We start from the raw sequence: 19,505 nt of genomic DNA, 5'->3' as shown, positions 1-19,505 counted from the left end.
ACACCTTTTATTTTCTATCGTGAAAAATGGGGCGCGACATACCTTATCTAAACCCTTAACATATATTAAAAAATTTGAGCAAAGCTCCAATGAAGAATATCTAGAGAAATACTAAAAGCACAGCAAGTATCAAATGTTACCCTTCCCTACCTCTCATGCAGTATATATAGATGTAAAGATATATTTCATTAATTTTTTATCCGGACAGAAACTAGTCATTAATGTTTATGCTCAGACTTCAAGGACATATTCTTAACTATCGTTGAAAATATATGTTACATAAGAATATACGTTTGAAAGTTTTGAAAACTAAATATTGCAGCCTTGGGTGCAGAAGATATAAACACCAGGCAACAATTTAATCTTTAACTAAAATGAAAAAGTTTTACATGGTTGTAGTGTTTTGAAGGAGGGATTGGTGTCTTCATAATTTGAGCTGAAGCGTCTTCTCGCTTCCTGAAGTGATAGATAATAGGGAAGAAGTATGTATGTACACTCCTCGTAAATTTGAACTATAACTATGAATAACATAATTAAATTTGGACAAAAATGCACTTAAAAAATTGCTGAATTTGTTACATATTCTTTTTCTTTTCTTCATATGCATTTTAAGATGCTAATATTTCCAATCATTGTGTTTGCAACCATGCGTCAACCATTTTAAGTTAGAAAAGCCGTTTGTTACATCAACCATGCATTTTCCTTTTTTAATGTTTTTCTTACTCTCTCGTTAGTTTTTATAGTTTCCTTATTAGATGATCAAGAAACGTGGGGGAAATGTGAGCATGATTATAGGATTTGTAGTATATTCAATAACTTGATACTCAAATCACCGATGAGATAAAGTTTGCCTAAATAAACTTTACAGTGCCCTAATTCCTTGCAAAAAAAAAAGGTGCTAAATAGTCCTAATTGGCATCGCAAGTTACGGCAACGTGCCAGTGGCATCTAGGCCTAATTTTTTTTGGGGTCAAAATCTAGTCCTAATTGGTTCTGCTGTTTCTTGATAATGTTGTATACTTCCGAATTAAAATTGTATTAAAATAGCATGTGAATGAGCATTTGTCTTTAATTATGGAGTAAAAAGGATTTAAAGTATAAATAACACACTATAAACGGTTTATGAAGTAGATAGTGAGAATGTTTTAAATTTTAAATTTGATTAGTGATAGGGTTGGTTATAACCCACTACTTTTTATGTATTAAAATAAATACAAAAATTTAGAAAAGAGAATGAGAAGTTTGGAAACGGTCTTTGCTAAAAATCTCTTACTTTTTATGTATTAAAATAAATACAAAAATCTATAACCCACTACTTGTTCCGTTCTTGGGATTTTTTTTAGGGTTAAATATAGTAAACCCCTTAACTTTACATTTAGCTGCACTTTACCCCCTCAACTTTACATTTAGTTGCACATTTGTGATTTTTTTGAAACGTGATTGTAATTTCCAAAGCTCATTTGTAGAGGTGGTTATAGGGTTAGTTTGGTGATAAATATTTCTTAATTATAAAAATGTAACATTCTATTAAAATAGCATGCGAATGAGCATTTGTCTGTAATTAATGAGTAAAAAAGATTTAAAGTATAAATAACAAACTATAAATGGCTTATGAAGTAGATAGTGGGAATATTTTAAATTTTAAATTTGAAATTTGATTAGTGATAGGGTTGGTTATAACCCATTACTTTTTATTTATTAAAATAAATACAAAAATCTGGAAAAAAGAATGAGAAGGTTGGAAGCCATTGAGAGGGTTTCTGCTAAAAACCCCTTCTGCAATACATATAGATATAGATTATTAGAAATCTTTTAGAAAACATGGACTAATAAATTTCTAGTATAATAGATTGAGTAACTCTTATATACACTAATAGTGTATATACTTTTACTATTAGATTCATGATACATATGCAAAAGTTGGAGTTTAAATTTAAATTTTATATAATTATTATTCATTCAATGCTGACAGTATATATAAAAGATTAATCATAATAGATTTCCTCGTGTTTGTCCCATTACAATCTACGTACTACTTTCAACTTTTTATTCTGCTGATGCTTTGGTCCAAACCGTTTCCTCCTCCTTATTTATTCATGCGCGTCTAACCACCACTACCACTATTTTCCGCAGGTGGTCATAATTCATGTTTCTCACACGTGTCTCGCCCACATTGTGCTCTTACGTCAGGCACGGTCAAATTGTGCCTACCATGGACAGATCCAAAGGGACAGCGGGCAGGAACGGTTTCCTGACGGTTTTGGTCATTTTACACCACGTGTAACTTTAGTTGCACGTGACGTAACTTTATTTGCACAACGTGTAACTCTAATACAAAAATTTGCAGGTCCCACACGCATTGTGAAAATTGATGTACAACTAGTGATCTGAACCATAATTTTTTTTTGGCTAAAATCTGACCGTTGATTGTTCAGGTGCGGTCATTCTGATGACCGTCCCTGGATAAGATAGATTCCCTTGAGAGTTGAGAGACCTTTAGGATTTGGAGCGACATGATAGTAGTGTCAGTCAATTCAATGTAAAGGAATTTTATTGGGAGATGACCACCGAATACTATTATCGATTTTAGCGGCCAAAAATAAAAAATAAATTAACAAAAACAAACAAAAAATGCAAAAACTGGATTAGAATTCGGTTTGGGAAAAAAGTTTCGGTATTACCGGTGCCATTGTCGTTTTAGGCTTTTTACGATCTTATTAGTACATAATTTCTACTTTGATATTTTTCTCTTTTGTAATTTTTTTTGGGATGAGTTTCTCTCGTAAATATTAGTTATATGACACGTCTAATTAATTACGTTACGTAAAATGAAAATTAACCCCTTTTTAATGATTTAAATGACTTCGAATCTCATATATTGTCCTACACTTCTGATCGGTGCTAGTAATTGTGAAAGGGTTTCAAAATTAAAAGAAAATCTCCGTATGTTATAAAACTAATGCTACATAGGATTTGAGTTATTATGTGGTAGGTATTAGACTAAGAAAACAAGAAATTGAAAAGTTTAAAGAAGAAGAAAAAAGTAAGAAAAGAACTATTCTTTCATTCACTCAAATCAAATTTCATTTTTTTATCATTTTGATACAAAAGGGTAGCCCTTATTTACAGGGGAAAGTACAGCAGTCTACTTCTTTAAAATAGTGATATAATTTTCTTGTAAGATGTGATATTTTAGTGTAGTTTTATTGATAGGCGTGCAACTTTATCGAAAGTCATGCAATTTTATCAAAAGTCGTAATAGTTTTATTAAAAATCGTACCATCTCTATCACCTCAAAAGTCGTGATAGCTTTATCATCTCGAAAAACGTGAAAGACTTGTTAACATTTAGGAGATGAGATAAATGTGATAGACATCCACAATATTTAATTATTTTATAACACTCCCCTTAGATTTTTGTCTGTTATCGGTACATAATTTCTCTTATTAGTACCTTTTATTCTACATTAAAGGCCTAATAAAGCCTTTAAAAAGTATACAAATGTCATGGAAATGTACTCCTTCCATCCCACTTTGATAAGCTCATTTTTCTTTTTCCTTTTGTCTCAAATTACAGTTCACTTTCTCATTGAAGATATTGGTTAATTTTTAATTTTTCTAAAATACTCTTATTTAATTAGGTTTTTATTGAATAGATAACCTACATCATTTAACGCAATTAACTTTTTCAAAAATATTGGTAATATGAAAAGGCATACTTTGTTATACTTTCAACCTTGTTTTATATCAGAAGGGGAATAAAAAGTCATCATTTCTACAAACCATGAGTGAAAAATTGAAAAACCATTCATATTTTTCCAAAATTTCTGATGAAACTCTAACAAAAGAGTATGATTTTGTTTTTATGAATCAAGAACGTAAGCAAGTCATTTTTGGAATGCAAAATTTTTTTTTGCCCAAGTTGAAATCGGTGAGGCCATCTGTTGACTTAAATGCTACGCCACAAGAAGATGATTATACTCCTAAGTTGAAATTGGTGAGGCTATCCATTTTAATTGCCTTTGTTTAAGCCTAATTATCTGTCATATATATAGAGTCCAATGTAAAATTTGAAGACTATTATAGTGGTAAAATCATGAATGCACTATCGGTGGATGATTGACAATGAAATGGAACACAAAGCGGTTGAAACATTTTGAATGAAAGTTTAAAGTGATGACTGACTCTTTCTTGGCCTTCATTTGAGAATAAAATGGAGCACTAGGCGCTGAAAACGTTTTAACTGAAAATGCCCTATTTGGACAGCGATTTTTCATAGAAAAATTGCTACGTTTTCCGTTAGTCACCTGCCCCGCGTTTGGATACCCCCGCCCCACCACCCGCTTTAAAAAAATAAATATATAAAATATATATGCATATAATTATATATAATATATAATTTAATTAGTTACAAACTTATGATAATGATATTATTAGTTATATGTATTATATAATGTCTATTAGCATATATATAATATAATTGATATTATTAATTATACTAATAATTATATATGTGTACTAATACAAATTATTAATTGGTTATACTAAATTTACTAATACATTTATACTAAATCCCTAATTACACTTAATACAATAACAATTTTTTCTTAAAAAAAGCACAAGCACAATAATGAATTAGTGATTGTATTTGTGTCAAAAGTGAAAACTTGACTACTTTAGTTATATTTATTTCATCATGTTGGATTATATTCAAATAATTTTTGTTTGATTGTTTTTATAAGTTTCAATTGTAAAATTACAATGAATAATAATTTGATGGTGTTTTGATATTTTAGTACTTGATTATTTGCTAAAATTTAACTATAATAAAATTATATCACAATTTTTATTAGCCTAGCGGGGAAGCGAGGCGGGGCGGGGACGGGGCGGGGGAAGCGGGGGACGGGGGATGGGGCGGGGGCGGGGGGAATTTGTAGCAGTGGGGCGGGGGATGGGGGAGGGGTCCCCCGCCCCAACCCCGCCCCGTTGCCATCCCTACCCTCTGCTACTCAGTACGGATCGTGCTCTTGGTAGTCACATCATCCACCATCATTAGTCAACTAACATTGACCACCGTAGTGTTTAAGTTGGCAAAAACAGTTCATATGAGCTTCTAAATTAACCCCCCAAAGCCCTAGCTTTCTTTTTATTTACATGCCAAATATTCCCAACTCTAGCCTCACTTGGAATTGCTGGGTGCTAGTCTGCTAAGACTCCGACACGCGACTGGTGCACCACCTTTAAGAACAGATATCAAACCATTGGACCCTGTTTGATGTATGGAGGAAGACATGATCCTACAATCGCTAACTACCAAAATGTGGAAAAAAGAAATCTTTCATAAAATACTAGTATAATAAATTAAGAGGAAACAAAATGTCTAAAGCCAAATGGACAAGCCTTAAAAGACCAAGATGTGAGAAAACGATGAACCAATAACAAAAAAAATAGTTCCAATACTCTGAAACCATCAAATTCCTAGATTAGCGAACTGCCATTCTCCTCGGGATTTTTTGTCCTTTAGCAGGTACACTGTCCAAGTAATGTATCTACTAATTAAGTTAGATCTTAGGCACGTTTAACCTTCTCTTATTTGCTTCACCTAAACCCCAAATTTGCGCCAAGCAAAATGAAACCAGGCACATTAACCAGCCCGGCTTATCCAATATCTTTGGAAGGTCGAGCAAGTCTACGCGGGTAATGAGTCCATTTGGTATACGCGTAGAATCTCCATGCGTCTATTTATTGTTAATTACATAATACCCTCTTGAACTCATTGTTTAGTTTGCGTCCCCCGTGTTTACTTGGATCAATCTCTTCATTTGACTCTCAATATTTTCCTTAGATAATTTAAGGGAAAATCGTTCAAAATCTCCCTCACATTTTGCAAAATAATTTTTTTCATCTTTAACTTTTAAAAGTATAATTTTACGTCTCTTATAAATTCATATTGGTCAATTTTGGTCCCTACCTAGGTTTCCAAGTATTTTTTTTTGCTGGAATCCATCATGTGCCTTGCACGTGATTATTTTTAAGGGATAAAATTGTCAAAACAAATTTTACATAATCTGATCTATAATCCCTCACATTTCACAAAATGAATTTTTTTGTTCTTTACATTTCATAAAATGAATTTTTTCATCCCTCATTGACCATGTATATGAATGGCTTTTTTTTAAACCCACATATATATATATATATATATATATATCTATTTGATTTCTCTTGAATAACCCGAATAGCATGTAATATATTTCTATTTGATTTCAACTATAAACAAGTTAATTGTAATTATATACATTCTATTCAATACATATATACATGGGTTTAAAATTAACATTTTTGTTTTAAACCCATGTATATATCTATTTGATTTCACCATGTGAACTTGTTCAATATTTGTTGCATTTTCTCCTTTGGTAATAATTCATTTATTGATTTGTATAATAAGATCATTTGATTAATGGGTCCTAATTCGAATTCTATAGTCATGCTAATAAATTGCAATTTAAATATAAAATTTCTACTTGCCACCTTTAAAACCAACAATTGAATTATTTTTACTTGTGATTATCTTAAAATTTGAAAGTGTCAATTACTCACTTTTTTTTGTCAAACTTTTCCTTTGTTTATTTTTCTATCCAAATTTAATCCGATATAAATACTCGACAATGTTTAGGATTAAATCTCTTCTTTGTTTTTAATTTTTGAGTAAAAGGAAATGAACATGAGTGAAAAGTTAACAATTTTTTTAAATTCATGTATATATCTATTTAATTTCACCTAAACAATATGAATAGTATGTAATATATCTCAATTTGATTTCATCTAAATAGACTAATTGTATTTGTACACATGCTATTCGTATTGTTCAGGTAAAATCAAATAGATACATACATGAGTTTAAAAAGAATTATTCATACACATGATCAATGAAGAAAATTCATTTTGTAAAAATATAAGGGATGAAAAAATTCATTTTGTGAAATGTGAGGGATTATAGATCGAATTGTGTAAATTTTGATTTGATAATTTTGCCCTTAAAAAATGATCGTGTGCAAGGCACGTGATGGATTCCGATAAAAAATTAGTCGGAAACCTAGATATGGACCAAATTTGACCAATATGAATTTGTAAGGGATTTAAAATTACACTTTTAAAAGTAAGGAATGAAAAAAATCATTTTACAAAATGTGGGGGACGTTTTGAATAAATTTTCTGTAATTTTATCAACCTAGAAAGCCTAAATGTCTGTTTGGTTGTCCCTTATCAAAAAGTACATCACTTAATAGAGTACTTGATAAATGTACTTTTTAAGTACTTATATATGTTGTTTGGATGTATATTTGGGGTTTTTTTAGTGCTTATTGAATTGGACAATATGTAGTTTTAAATTTTTAAATCCATTTATTCTTGGTTGAGTTCATAATATAGCATAAAATGAGGAGGAGTATGTTTTATTCTTTAACATACAAAAACTACTCTAAAAGTGCCTGATTTGAACTTTAGTTTAAAGTGCTTCTAATATCAAAAGTTCTATTTCTAAATTTATGAGATGATGTTCACCAATTACGCCAAAAATACATTTATCACCCAAAAATACTTTTTTTTTAGCAAAAGCATCCTCCTTTCAAACAGGACCTTCAAATTGGCAAAAACATGTTCATATCTTGATGAAAAAAAGAGAAGAAGTAAGAGAAGTGTGTTTACTAAACACAACAAACATGCTCGAGTGTCTTATTGTGTCAGGAACTAAGGATTAAATAAATAAATTGTTTAAATTTTGTAATTGCAAAAAAGTCCTTGTAACACATTTTGTAGTTAGATTTCAAAACGGTTACAATGGATTTTCCATAGGAGCAATTAGTTACGGTAGCAAGGAGCAGTTGAGCATTTTTTCAATATAAAGATTACAACTGTATGCATGAAAGATGGCCATAATCGAATTCAACTTCTTGTTTCTTTTCATTTCTGCTCTCTCTCTCTCTCTCTCTCTCTCTCTCTCTCTCTCTCTCTCCCTCTTTTCTCTTCTAGTTTTTTCCTTCCGTTCATTGTTTCTCCTCTTGGCTCAGAAATTCATCATTTCTGCATTTTTTTCTATCTTTTGAAGATTAAATCCTGACAAAGTGGTATCAGAGCTTGCGGTCCTCGGATTGCAGGCTTCGACTACCAGATTCCACTTCAAAGACCATCATCATTCGATTAACCTCATACGCAATAGTGAAGTAATTCTTGGAGGTTTAGCAATTGTGGAAGAAACCAGGTTGAAGAATATGGAAAACTGAGTGAAGAAGCAGGAAATGAAACTACAAGAGGCTCTGGGATCTATTCAACAGTTCAAGCAAGAATTTTAGCAACAATTCTGAGAAGAAATGGAAGCTAATAACGAGAAGACTGAAACAATGATTGGTGGAGTCAAAGACGAACTCAGTGCTTTGGCAAGAATGATAACAGAAGAGAAGGTTCAAAAAAATGAGTGAATCATCTCAGATTGATAGGACTCCTATACTACCTACTTCACCCTTCCAAAATCACAATCAGTGGGAAGGAGGAGGAAATCTCAAGAACAAGGGAGCTTCCAAGTCCTTCTAGAATGGAGCTGACTCAATTTGTGGGAGAAAATCCCAGAATCTGGTTGAGGAAATGCGACAAATATTTCATAGCACATCAGATTCCAGAAGGACAGAAGCAGGAAGTGGTTGAGATATATCTGGATGGCAAAGCAGATAATTGGAACCGAGAGTTCAGACTAGAAAACCGTGGGATTTCATGGCAGGGATTTTGTGATGCTTTATGTGTCAGATTTGCAGAAAAGGGATCCAAGGATATAGTTGAGGAATTCAACAAATTGCAGCAAACTGGTACTGTGGAAGAATACTAGGAAAGATTCGAAGAGCTTAAATCTTTGATGCCGATAAGAAATGCCCAACTTAGTGAAGCTCGTTTTGTCTCTAGCTTTATAAGTGGCTTAAAAGAGGAGATCAAAGCTGTGGTTAAAATGTTGAAACCGGCTCAACTTAGTGAAGCTTGTTTTGTCTCTAGCTTTTAAGTGACTTAAAAGAGGAGATCAAATCTGTCGTTAAAATGTTGAAACCGGCTGAATCATTTTAATATGGGACTAATCAAATTATTCAAATTTATTTTCTTTACTTATGGAAGGAAAAAGGGGTTGAAGTCTGAAAACAAACTATAAAATGATTTATTAAGCACTCATTTGAAGTGGGAAAAAAGTTTAAAATTTAAAATTTGAATTGTTATGGGATTAGTTGTAAATCCCTATTTCAAACTTTTTAATTGAATTTATGTATCAAAATAAATGAAAAATATAGAAAAAAGTATGGCAGATTTGGAAGCCATCCAAGAGGTCTTCACTAAAACTTCCCATGCAATACATATAGATATAGATAAGATAACCACACGTAAAAAAAAAAAAAAACAAAAGATAAGATAAGCACACTTTACACATCTTTAATTTCATATCTTTTTCTATTTTCTAATCATTTACACCAAGTACATTTTAGTCTTTTCTTCTATAACTACATCATGAAATTTTAACAAAACTAAGCTTTTTCCAAATCGAAATAGATGATTCTTGGTTTTTAGGTAGGCTGTTGATGCATTTGCCATAAATGATCATGAAAGAGCTCATAAGCTTTTGAAAGAGGTATCTTTCTATCTTCGCAGATTTTATTACTATTTAAATTTTGGAAACACAATGCAACATAGCCTGCCATACGATCTTCATGTCATGCAACATAACCTGCCACATTATTTTGTAAGCCAAATTTTCTCAAATGCTTTTGCTAAGGTTGGTATTTTCTATTTGCATATTATCATATGGTTCATTTTCATCATTGGGTGCATTACTTCTATATGATAAACTCAATTGTCTTGATGAGATGCTTTTTGGGCCAAACAAACATGCTGCCTGATACACTTAGATGCCTCTGCCCCTGTGATTGTAATGTGTAATTTTTGTTTCTCATTTCTTTGTGGATTCTAATGCCTATCGGGTCTCCTTGTTTTCAAAAATTTTGATTTTGTTGTTGGTTTCTTTTTGAACAAAAAAGTTCCAATTTTTCAATGGGTTCTCCTCTTGTAGAAAAAGGAATTTAATTTTTATTTTTTATTTTTTTCAAAAAGGGATTTATTTTGTGATTATGTTCTTGATTTTTGGAAAAAAAGTTTAGATTTTTCCTTATTGGTATTTTGGACGTGCAGGAAGTAAAGAAATAGGAGATGGAAAAGGAGATAAACATGAACTCAATAAGCTTGGCAAAAGGAAGTAGCTTGCTTTAGGCCCTTATATCTACTTCTGATAACGTACGTACACACATCACCTTGATATCCGCATCGACCATATAGTCCTATAAGAAAATTTGCAAGGTTATAAGTGTTTCTTGTTTCTAAAAGAAATTTTTACTTATATTGTCATATCGTGAAAAGTTGTACCTGCAGAATGGGTATTCATTTTGTTGGTTTTGCTACTCTCAGATTTTCTTTGTTTCTAATGCTTAGAATTCTGGCCATGCTTGGATTGCTTGTTTCCGTTGGAAAATATTGTCGTTTTACATGATCACATTTCCTTATCACCTTTTTCCCTCACATATATCAAATCGCTACAGTAATTTTTCCATGAAAAATGACGGAAAATGCAATCCAAACACAAAATTTTCTGGTGTAGATGGATATTATTCAAAGACCTTTAACGGAAAATTTAGAGGTAAACCTTTGGCTTTCTTTTGTTTGGATATTTCTACTTGGTGAATGGTTAGATTGTAGCTGTTAAATTGGACTACTTTTGATAGATATTAGTTTCAATTTTTCTTAAAATTTTGGAGTTTAATGATTCGGGCGTCATTTCATTTTTCGTCTTTAGTTTTTTTTCTTTATATTTTTCGTACTCTTTTACTATGTTAAGAGTATATAGAAAATCTCACCATGTGAGACTTCCTTATACTATATAAGAAGACGTTTTGAGTTACTATTCACTAGTTTTCATTTGCTCTTCCGGGGATATTTTTGTCGTTTCAGCTTGTTGCTTGTTATTTTTGTTGGGGCTAGTACAACTGCCTTATGCTTTTGTGTTGGGGAATATCTCATTTGTGCCCTTTATATGCTTATCATAGGGGCTGTGTGGTCAATTTATGTCTATTGTACTAGATTTTATGCCTGTCTACTGCATTACTTTTTGGTCATATTATAATTTTGTCCTTCTTACAAGTCTCTACTGGATATTAGTGGACCCTTGATAGTTCTATTGCATTAATGAAATTTGATGCTCATGTTCTATCAGTCAATATTATTTGAGTTGTTTAATTACATTTTTCTCTTTGTAGATGCTTATTGAATGGACTAACCGTTTTCAATCCTTGTCTAACAAGGTCATTTCACTGTAGGCTTCCACTTTTGCTATTGGAAATTGGAAAATTAGGTCTTCTCTTCTCCATGCTACACCGCTGCATGCATTATTCACTACTCTGCTTTTCCTGTTGGCTTTCTCATTGCTTTGCAGAAGTCCATTTCTAGGTTCTGCCTTCTTTGTGCTAAACATATGTTTTTTGCCCTTATTTATGTTATGACCTTTAAACTAGATTTTGCATTTTCCTGCATTTTGGAATTTAACCTATCTACTATTGTGATGCTTAGTGTTAACTTTGGATATTCAGCATACAATGCCTGCAGCTGATGCGTCTGCATAATTCTCTCATCTACTTCGTTTATGCTGTTTTTTTGAGGTGAGCTAGAGATGTTCCTATTGAATCTGGTAGTCAGCAAAAATGATGCTTTTTCTCTTCCTTTTTTTTTGTTATTGGATTTGACGTTTATTCTATGTCAAGAATCAGGATTGGTTTTGTTAGATGATAGAATAATCTTGTGATGCAGAACTAATGTCTTTAGTGAAATCTCTGAAGATATGTTGATCATGAATGATCTTTGAATTGACCTTATGCTCTCTGATCATAAATAGCTTGATTATTCACTTCTTAGCTATTTATTTTCCTTTTGTTCTTTCGATGGCTTTGAGAGCCAACAGTAGGGAAAAAATTGGACCTTTTTTCTTAATACTGAAGAACTATTTTCATTTTGTTTTCCAATATTGACTTCTTATGTTTCTGCAATAACAGCTCTGCAGCTTTTGTACAATACACTAAATAGTCCTCCACAACTAACTGGTTGGAAAGCCAATGATAGCGATCCATCTGCACAGTCATGGACCTGTCAAAGCTCTGCAGTTGTTTCGCTGTAAGTTGATAGATTGATATCGAAGTTCTGAATGGAATAATGAAATACTTGTTGAATAGTCTTATGTCCTTAAAAACATATTGTAAGACTGTTGTGTTTGTGATCGATAATGAGCTCAAAGATCATTGAATTTTAAGGTGCTTCTAATGTTAACAGCCACTAAACATTGTAATCATTATGTGCAATATCATTTATGATTCAACTCCTTATCAGTTACCGCCAAACCTTATGCGTATGTAAGTCCCATAATTCAGTGAACTGTAAGTTGGTGTACCGTCTCATGTCTTTTGTTTCTTTGATTTGCTAATGATAAGTTATTTGTCACTGTAGAAACCTTGCTTATAATAATATAAGTGCGAATCTTCCTTACTCCATCTCTCACATGGCCGGCCTTAGCTATTTCTGAGTCACAAATCATTACAAAGGAACTTCTATTTTTGCTCCTCCATATTCAGAGTTGCTTGCTGAGACTTCTAGAAATTTTCTTAATTTTATAGTACGTACAGTCCATTTAATGAAATTTGTTTTCCAAGCCACTTGAAAATACAGCCATCAATACACTATAGGACCAACTCCCAGGTGTCCAGCTGTTCTAATCTTTATTTTAAGAAACAGTGAACACATTAGAAGATTTATTTTGTACCAAGTGCATTAGATAACCAATATGTAAGGTAACTTAAAAAGGGATGAGTCACTGAAACTGGACAGAAATATTTATTGATAGCCAAGTATACTATAATGGTATTTGGTTGGGCATACCATGCTCATGCTACTTGGATGGTTAGTTATACACAAGAGAATAAACTGCAATGGATAAAGTTCTAACATCTACCTATTCAGATTTCAGCTACACATATTTATTGAAGTGATAAACCACAATTCAGTTTTTACCACCTTCAATGCTTCAAATTGATTGTCTTTAAATTTTCAATGAATTGGAATTCGGCGTTTACAGTCCAGTTTTAGTGCACATACATTCTCATGAAGAATAATTTCTAGATATGTCATCATCAAGGGCATTTAGCATGGTACATTAAAGACTTGCATGAAAGAGGAGATTCCCTTACCATGAAAGACTTGCATCCATATTATTTGGCATACCAATCTTTTTCAATTTTGCTTTTCTAAAACAATGTTCTCACTTGCATCTATGTCACAGATCTCTCCAACAACAATTTGACTATAGACCTTCCTCGATCCTTCATCTCATCATCAAAATTTTCTGCTCTGTAAGTTTTGCATGGTGCTTCTTATTCAGGTTGATATTTACTTGCTGAAGTTTCTCATGCAGTACGTGTTCTTGCAATTACTTGCAAAATAACCAATTGACTGGTTCACTCAATATTTTGCTTGGGTAGCCTTTGATAGATTTGTAAGTGTCTCTACCTTCTGAGAAATTACGTGAACTTTAACCCCAGCTTACCTCACATAACACCTTGTGTTCATTTCTTTTCTTTTTCTTTTGTTGTAGAAATGTTGCAAACAACAATTTCGGTGGATGAATACCACATGAACTCCTCTCCATCTGTAGCTTTAAGTAAGTTATCTATAATATTGCCCCATTATACAAACTTCTTAGATCTTTGCCCTTTGACATTTACCATCAAACAGATACAATGGGAATTCCTTTTCCACTCGTCCTGCTCCTCCGCCACTGCCATATACCCCACCTCCTCCTGGTAGATTCAGGAATGCTCTTCTCCAGCTCCAGGTGCAGACAGGGATTCCAAAAAATCCAACAACACATCCAAATACTGGAAATGGAGATAAGGGGCTGAAAGATGGACCTATTGTAAGCATAGTTCTAGGCTCTTGCATTAATTGCACTTGTTTTTTGCCTTAGAAAGGGGAAAAAGAAGCAAATTGCTGCAAAACCTTCCAGTGAAAATTAGCAATAGGGCGGCTCTGAAAGTCATCATCATCAGGACCACTTTCATTGCAGGAAACCTAATGCTTTTGGCGAAAGGATCTCCTAAAAACATGAAGAGCATTAACTCCTGAACTTTGCTCACTGGCACAATTAGAAGTAATCTCCTCAAAGGTCATCTCCATTATGTAACCACTACGTGATGTATCGCAATTTTCACAGGATTCTGGCTCTTGCTTCCTCCCCCCTTTTCTGATTTTTATTTCTAACATCTGCTGCTTCACCTGCTTTGATCACATCTTCATTTGGCATTGCAGCACTTTCATTTACACCACCCATGGGATTTGTTATCTTCAGTCCTATTACCCAAACCAGCTTTCTCGTAGTTCTGCACCAGAAGCAGAACCGGCTGTCCTACAGCTAGTATTGCCCTGGGGTCCTTATTCGGAAGCTGGATGATCTTGCACTTCTCTCTACACCAATAGTTTGGTACTGATTTTGGACCATTTATTTGGATCTTGGTCGGGTAATTATCTCCCAATCTAATGGGAATCGCTCAGCTTTTGATAGCTCTGCTTTGGGGGAAATGAACGCAATCCAACGGATTGTGGGACAAAATGTTGAAGTGAGTAACAGTGCCACATTGTGAAATTATTATAGCATAGTAGCTACAGTAATCCGGAGGTTAATTATTTTGTTAACGTTAGTCTAGGGCAGCAATGGTGAAGCTGATTGGTCATGCGAGAATCCAATGGGTAATGGAACACCAGCAAGCAACAACGCCTATTTTGAAATGGAGGAGGAGTTTGGATTCTTCTGGCAGGAGTCATCTTCAAATGGGCTCTGTTACGAACAAGAAGCTCTGTACCCGTTCTATTTGTAACGAAATTCCAGAGGGCTATGGCATTAGCTGGGTTTTGTACACCTGGAGGCTGGAATATAAGTTCTTGACTCAATATATTTTGGCAAACATGGGCAGCGTCTCATTTGGATGGTGGATAACTATCCTATTAGCAAATAGCAACAACACATTTACTTATAAATTGCCTCCGCAGCAATGTTTTAAAAGACTAGAGCGTCCGGACATTTTATGTCCACCCAACTGGGGCAAATGCTACGCGGCGTGGGGCATAAGTTCCACAAATTTGATTTTTTAAATATATAAAAAAAATAAAATATGTAATAATACTTCAAAATTACAATATTCATATGTATATTATTATTAAATACAAAAAATTGATAAAATTAAGAAAATTATAAAAAATATTATCATTATCTAACAAGTAAAATCATAACATAACTTTAACTCAGACATTAGCCATCTAAAATCATGTTAACAAAAAATAGTTATATTTTGGGATCAAAGAAAAGGAAAAAAATATATAGGAAATAAAGTCATGGATGCTTTTAATTTATATTTTTTCAAGCTATTTCCAAAAACAAATAAATGGAATCATTCTTCAAAATTATTAAACAATAATAAGGGTAGCGAACAAAGATAAAGAAGATAAAATAGTAAAATCAAAGTTCAAAATTAAAAAAAATACAAAAATGCCCCAAACATCCGACGCCCGAGTGTTCGCCGTGTGGAGTGGGGCGAATGCCCGACAACGCTTATGTCCTATTCAAACAGTCCAGGGCATTTGGGCATCGCCTCGTCTCGAGACTCGCTCCAAAAATGCCTTTTTCGCTCCGAGACTTGCCCCAAAAATGCCTTTTGAAAGAATGCTCCTTAGTGGCTCAAGAAGTACCTAAAGTACATGCAGAAGTAGAAGCAAGCCTAGAACAAGGTTGTGAAGCTCCTGGCGGAGTAAATTGATATCTACCACTAAAAAAAAATTATTGTGGTTGTCTCAGTGGGGAGAGGAATTCTAGAGTTTTTTTCGCTGTCAGATTTAGGGTTTGAAGCATGAGTCTCGCAGTTAGAAGTGAGAAAGATGTGAAGAAGGGTACAAAGAAAACATTTTGATACAAAAGCAATATTTATAGTTTTTATATGATTTAAAAGGAAAAGGCATTTTCCAAAATAGTTTCTATGCTAGAAAATGAGAAACAAGTTCAAGTAACTTTAATTACTAGGATTGGTTTTGCGGTTAAGGGAGGAGTTTTAGAGTTCTTCCACCTATTAGATTCAGAATTCGAATGATTTGCTTAACAGTTGAGAATAGAAAAAGTGTAGGGAGAGTAGGAAAAAAAAGGTTCAATTAACTTTAAGAATAAGCAATGCAGATGTACTAATTTAAGTGATTTAAAAAGGGAAATGGTCGGGAGAAATGTTAAGTGAGAAGCGCACAGGGGAAGAGGACCTAAGAAATGACAACAAATTTGCATAAATTTTAGCTTGAGTCCCTCACTTATTATTACCTTTTGTTTTATCCCTCCATTATTTTTTTAATATGCACTTCTCTGTAATAGTTTGGTTGAAAATGTTTTCAATTAGTTTTCTGCCATTTTTACCACTTTAAAAGGTGGTTAGAATTGGACTGATTTTATTTTTGAGAGGCATAAAATTAGCATTTAAAATATGAAGATGTTAAGATTCTTTTGGCCAGATATAAAAAATGTTTTGTGGTACTTTCTGTACAAGAAAGAAAAAGTGGCTGACATAAAAGCTAACTTGCATGTTAGTTTAGATTCAATCAAATTAGTTGTATCCAAGTGAAATGACTTCTGTCCTATATATGGCGATTACTCGTGCCTCACAAGAAATAATTTGGTTCCTAAAAAAATTGTTTAGGTGCATAAATGCATCGCACGTGCTTTTGTTTTTGTGTGTGTGTGTCTATGGCAAAATGTTGATTTAACCCTTCACAAAATTTAGGATTTTAGGTTGCTTTGCTCAAGTTTAAAACTCATTTTAGTGTGTTAATTTAATATAATGTATATATTGATTTTAGTCTGATAAAAAAAAATTAATTCCCTTTATTTGAACTATTCATATTAGCAGTAGATATGGGGTGCAAACGAGTCAAGTCGAGCCAAATTTTAGCCTAATCAAGTTGATTCTCAAGTTAATTTTATTAAATTCGAACTTAAGCTCGAGTTCAACGAGGTCAAAATGTCAAACTCGAGCTCGAGCTCGGCTCAAATTCGAGTCGAGCTCGAACTCGAGCTCGAGATTAAAAAAAATAAAAATAAAAATTAAATTATTTTTAAAAAATAAAAAATAATTATTTAATTTTTAAAAAATGAATAAAATAATAATTTTTTTAACAAATAATAAAATATTAGGAATATATAAGTAATTTTACTATTAAAATTATATATATATATATATATATAATCGAGCTTGCGAACTAACGAGGTTGATATTTTTAAACTCGAGTTCGACTTACTTGGTTCAAACTCAACTCGAGTTCGATGACGACGTGGACCCCTTATCCACCGTCCACGTAGTACGGTTCGTGAAGCGAACCTTCTAGACCTCTAGAGTGTGCGCCCAATCGCAAGCGGCTCGATTCGTGTGCAGTCCTAGCAGTAGAGAATACACAATGGGTAATTTAAACTCAAGCAACAGGGTTTAGCAATGAGAATCAAAATTTATTGAGTTATCTGATAGAGTTTGATAAGAAAAAAAAAAAACTTAGATGAGTAGGTTACACTTTGCTAAGAGAATTTTTGAGGGTGCATGACCAATGTCATCCCTACATGTGCTTTCCATTCTCCATCAAAGATTCCCCATTACTAAAAGGGTAACCAAAAAACTTTTTACTTGTAGCATCTTGGTGCATGCATGTACTTGGCTTCCAATTTATCGCATAGTTCCTTGATTGTATTGATAGTATGGTAGACATAAAAAGGGTCATCAGTCATCACTCATTGAATTAAGGATATGCCAACAAACATATCTCATTATCAGTCAAGTCCTATGCCACTTTCAATGCTACCAAAAGGAAGTGAACCCCCTTTTTCGAACGAATGAAGTCGCCTCCATCAAATTACTCCAATTTGACATTGTTGGTAGCTAATTTTATAAACTTGTCATCACGTAGGCAGTTGACAATGTCCTCGTCTGGGTGGTGTAGTTGGTTATCACGCTAGTCTCACACACTAGAGGTCCCCGGTTCGAACCCGGGCTCAGACATGTTTTGGCCTCATTTTCCAATGCCGCCGCCGCCGCCATTTAAGGAGGTGTGCTCTTTAAGAAAACCCTACTCTGTAACAATTTGTTAAAGGCACACTCCGAGACACCAAACTCTCTTCACGACTTCCATTGTCATTTAATTAAGGCCTTCAATTCTCCGATTACTCTTTCAACTTCTTCACTTAAAATCATTTTCATCCCTTAACTTGTTTTTGAGCCAATACAATCCCTCAAACAAAATTCTCCGCCGGTTAGGTCCTTTTGAATTTGCGGCTATGTGAGGGTATTTTTGGAACTTCATGCAAGACGTTGTATTAAAACCCTAGAAAAGAAAATTTTGGACAGTATTGGAACAAATCATACTTTTCCCTTGGTTTTCTTGCTCTAAAATGCTGCCCAAATTTTATTGAGCAAGCAATTTTTCTTTTTTTTTTTTGTTTTAATACGATGGCTTACATGAAGTTACAAACATACCCCTTGTGTGGCTGGTGACTTTTCTATTTCAAGGCAAAAAGTTTTAGCGGACCACGATAGAAGGATTTAATTGGCCATAGAATTTAAAGTTGAGGGACTGAATTGATTCATAAACCAGTTAAGCGACAAAAATAGTTTTTTTTTTTAAAGAAAACAAAAAGTTGAGGGATGAAATTGGCAATTCAACTAGGGAGGAATACTAAGGAATACGAGTTCTTCTCTTCCGCTGTCCTTCCTATCTTCAAAAGGGAATCCTGGACAGTGCGTTGGCAGCTTTTGTTTATGCAATAGCCGTTGTTTTCCCAACACATCCCACTTCAGGAAAATCTGCGAGGTGAACGGCCTTTTTCGAGCGAATGAAGTCGCTGCCATCAAATTACTCCAATTTGACATTGTTGGCAGCTAATTTTGTAATGAACTTGCCATCAGACGTAGGCAAAATATGGCTTTAAGATTGGTGGTATAGAAACTCGAGGGATGAACACTGAAAGAAAGTTTCAAATTGAAAATTTTATATTCACTTTCCTTTAGTTTGTAAATGTGCCAAAGACTAAATAACTTTTAGGATGTTGTTTGTCTACAATATACACCAAAGTGACAAACCAAATCGAACAATGAAAATGTTACTTCAAAATGTTCAAAGTGCCGAAGGCTGATTTTCTGCAGCAAATCAAGACTCCATTAGATTTTTATATGGTTGGCATTAGGCATGTCAATGGATCGGATCTTATCCAGATCCAACCCAGACCCAATATATTTGGATAAAGTTTGGATTTAATTTCTCAAATCCAAACCCTAACCAGACCCGGACCCTGTGAAAGAGGTGTGGATCTGG

At 33.5% G+C, this 19,505-nt stretch overlaps 1 non-coding gene across 1 annotated transcript; it reads left to right on the top strand.

Moving 5' to 3' along the window:
- Positions 1-18,122: 18,122 nt before the first annotated feature.
- On the top strand, positions 18,123-18,196 carry TRNAV-CAC. The gene has a single exon. It is a non-coding gene; the product is annotated as a tRNA-Val (tRNA).
- The last annotated feature ends 1,309 nt before the right edge of the window (positions 18,197-19,505 follow it).

The sequence above is a fragment of the Coffea eugenioides genome, chromosome 2, assembly GCF_003713205.1.
Source record: "Coffea eugenioides isolate CCC68of chromosome 2, Ceug_1.0, whole genome shotgun sequence".
NCBI lineage: Eukaryota > Viridiplantae > Streptophyta > Magnoliopsida > Gentianales > Rubiaceae > Coffea > Coffea eugenioides.
The sequence above is the reverse complement of the archived record's forward strand: the minus strand, read 5'-3'. Positions and strand labels throughout refer to the sequence as shown.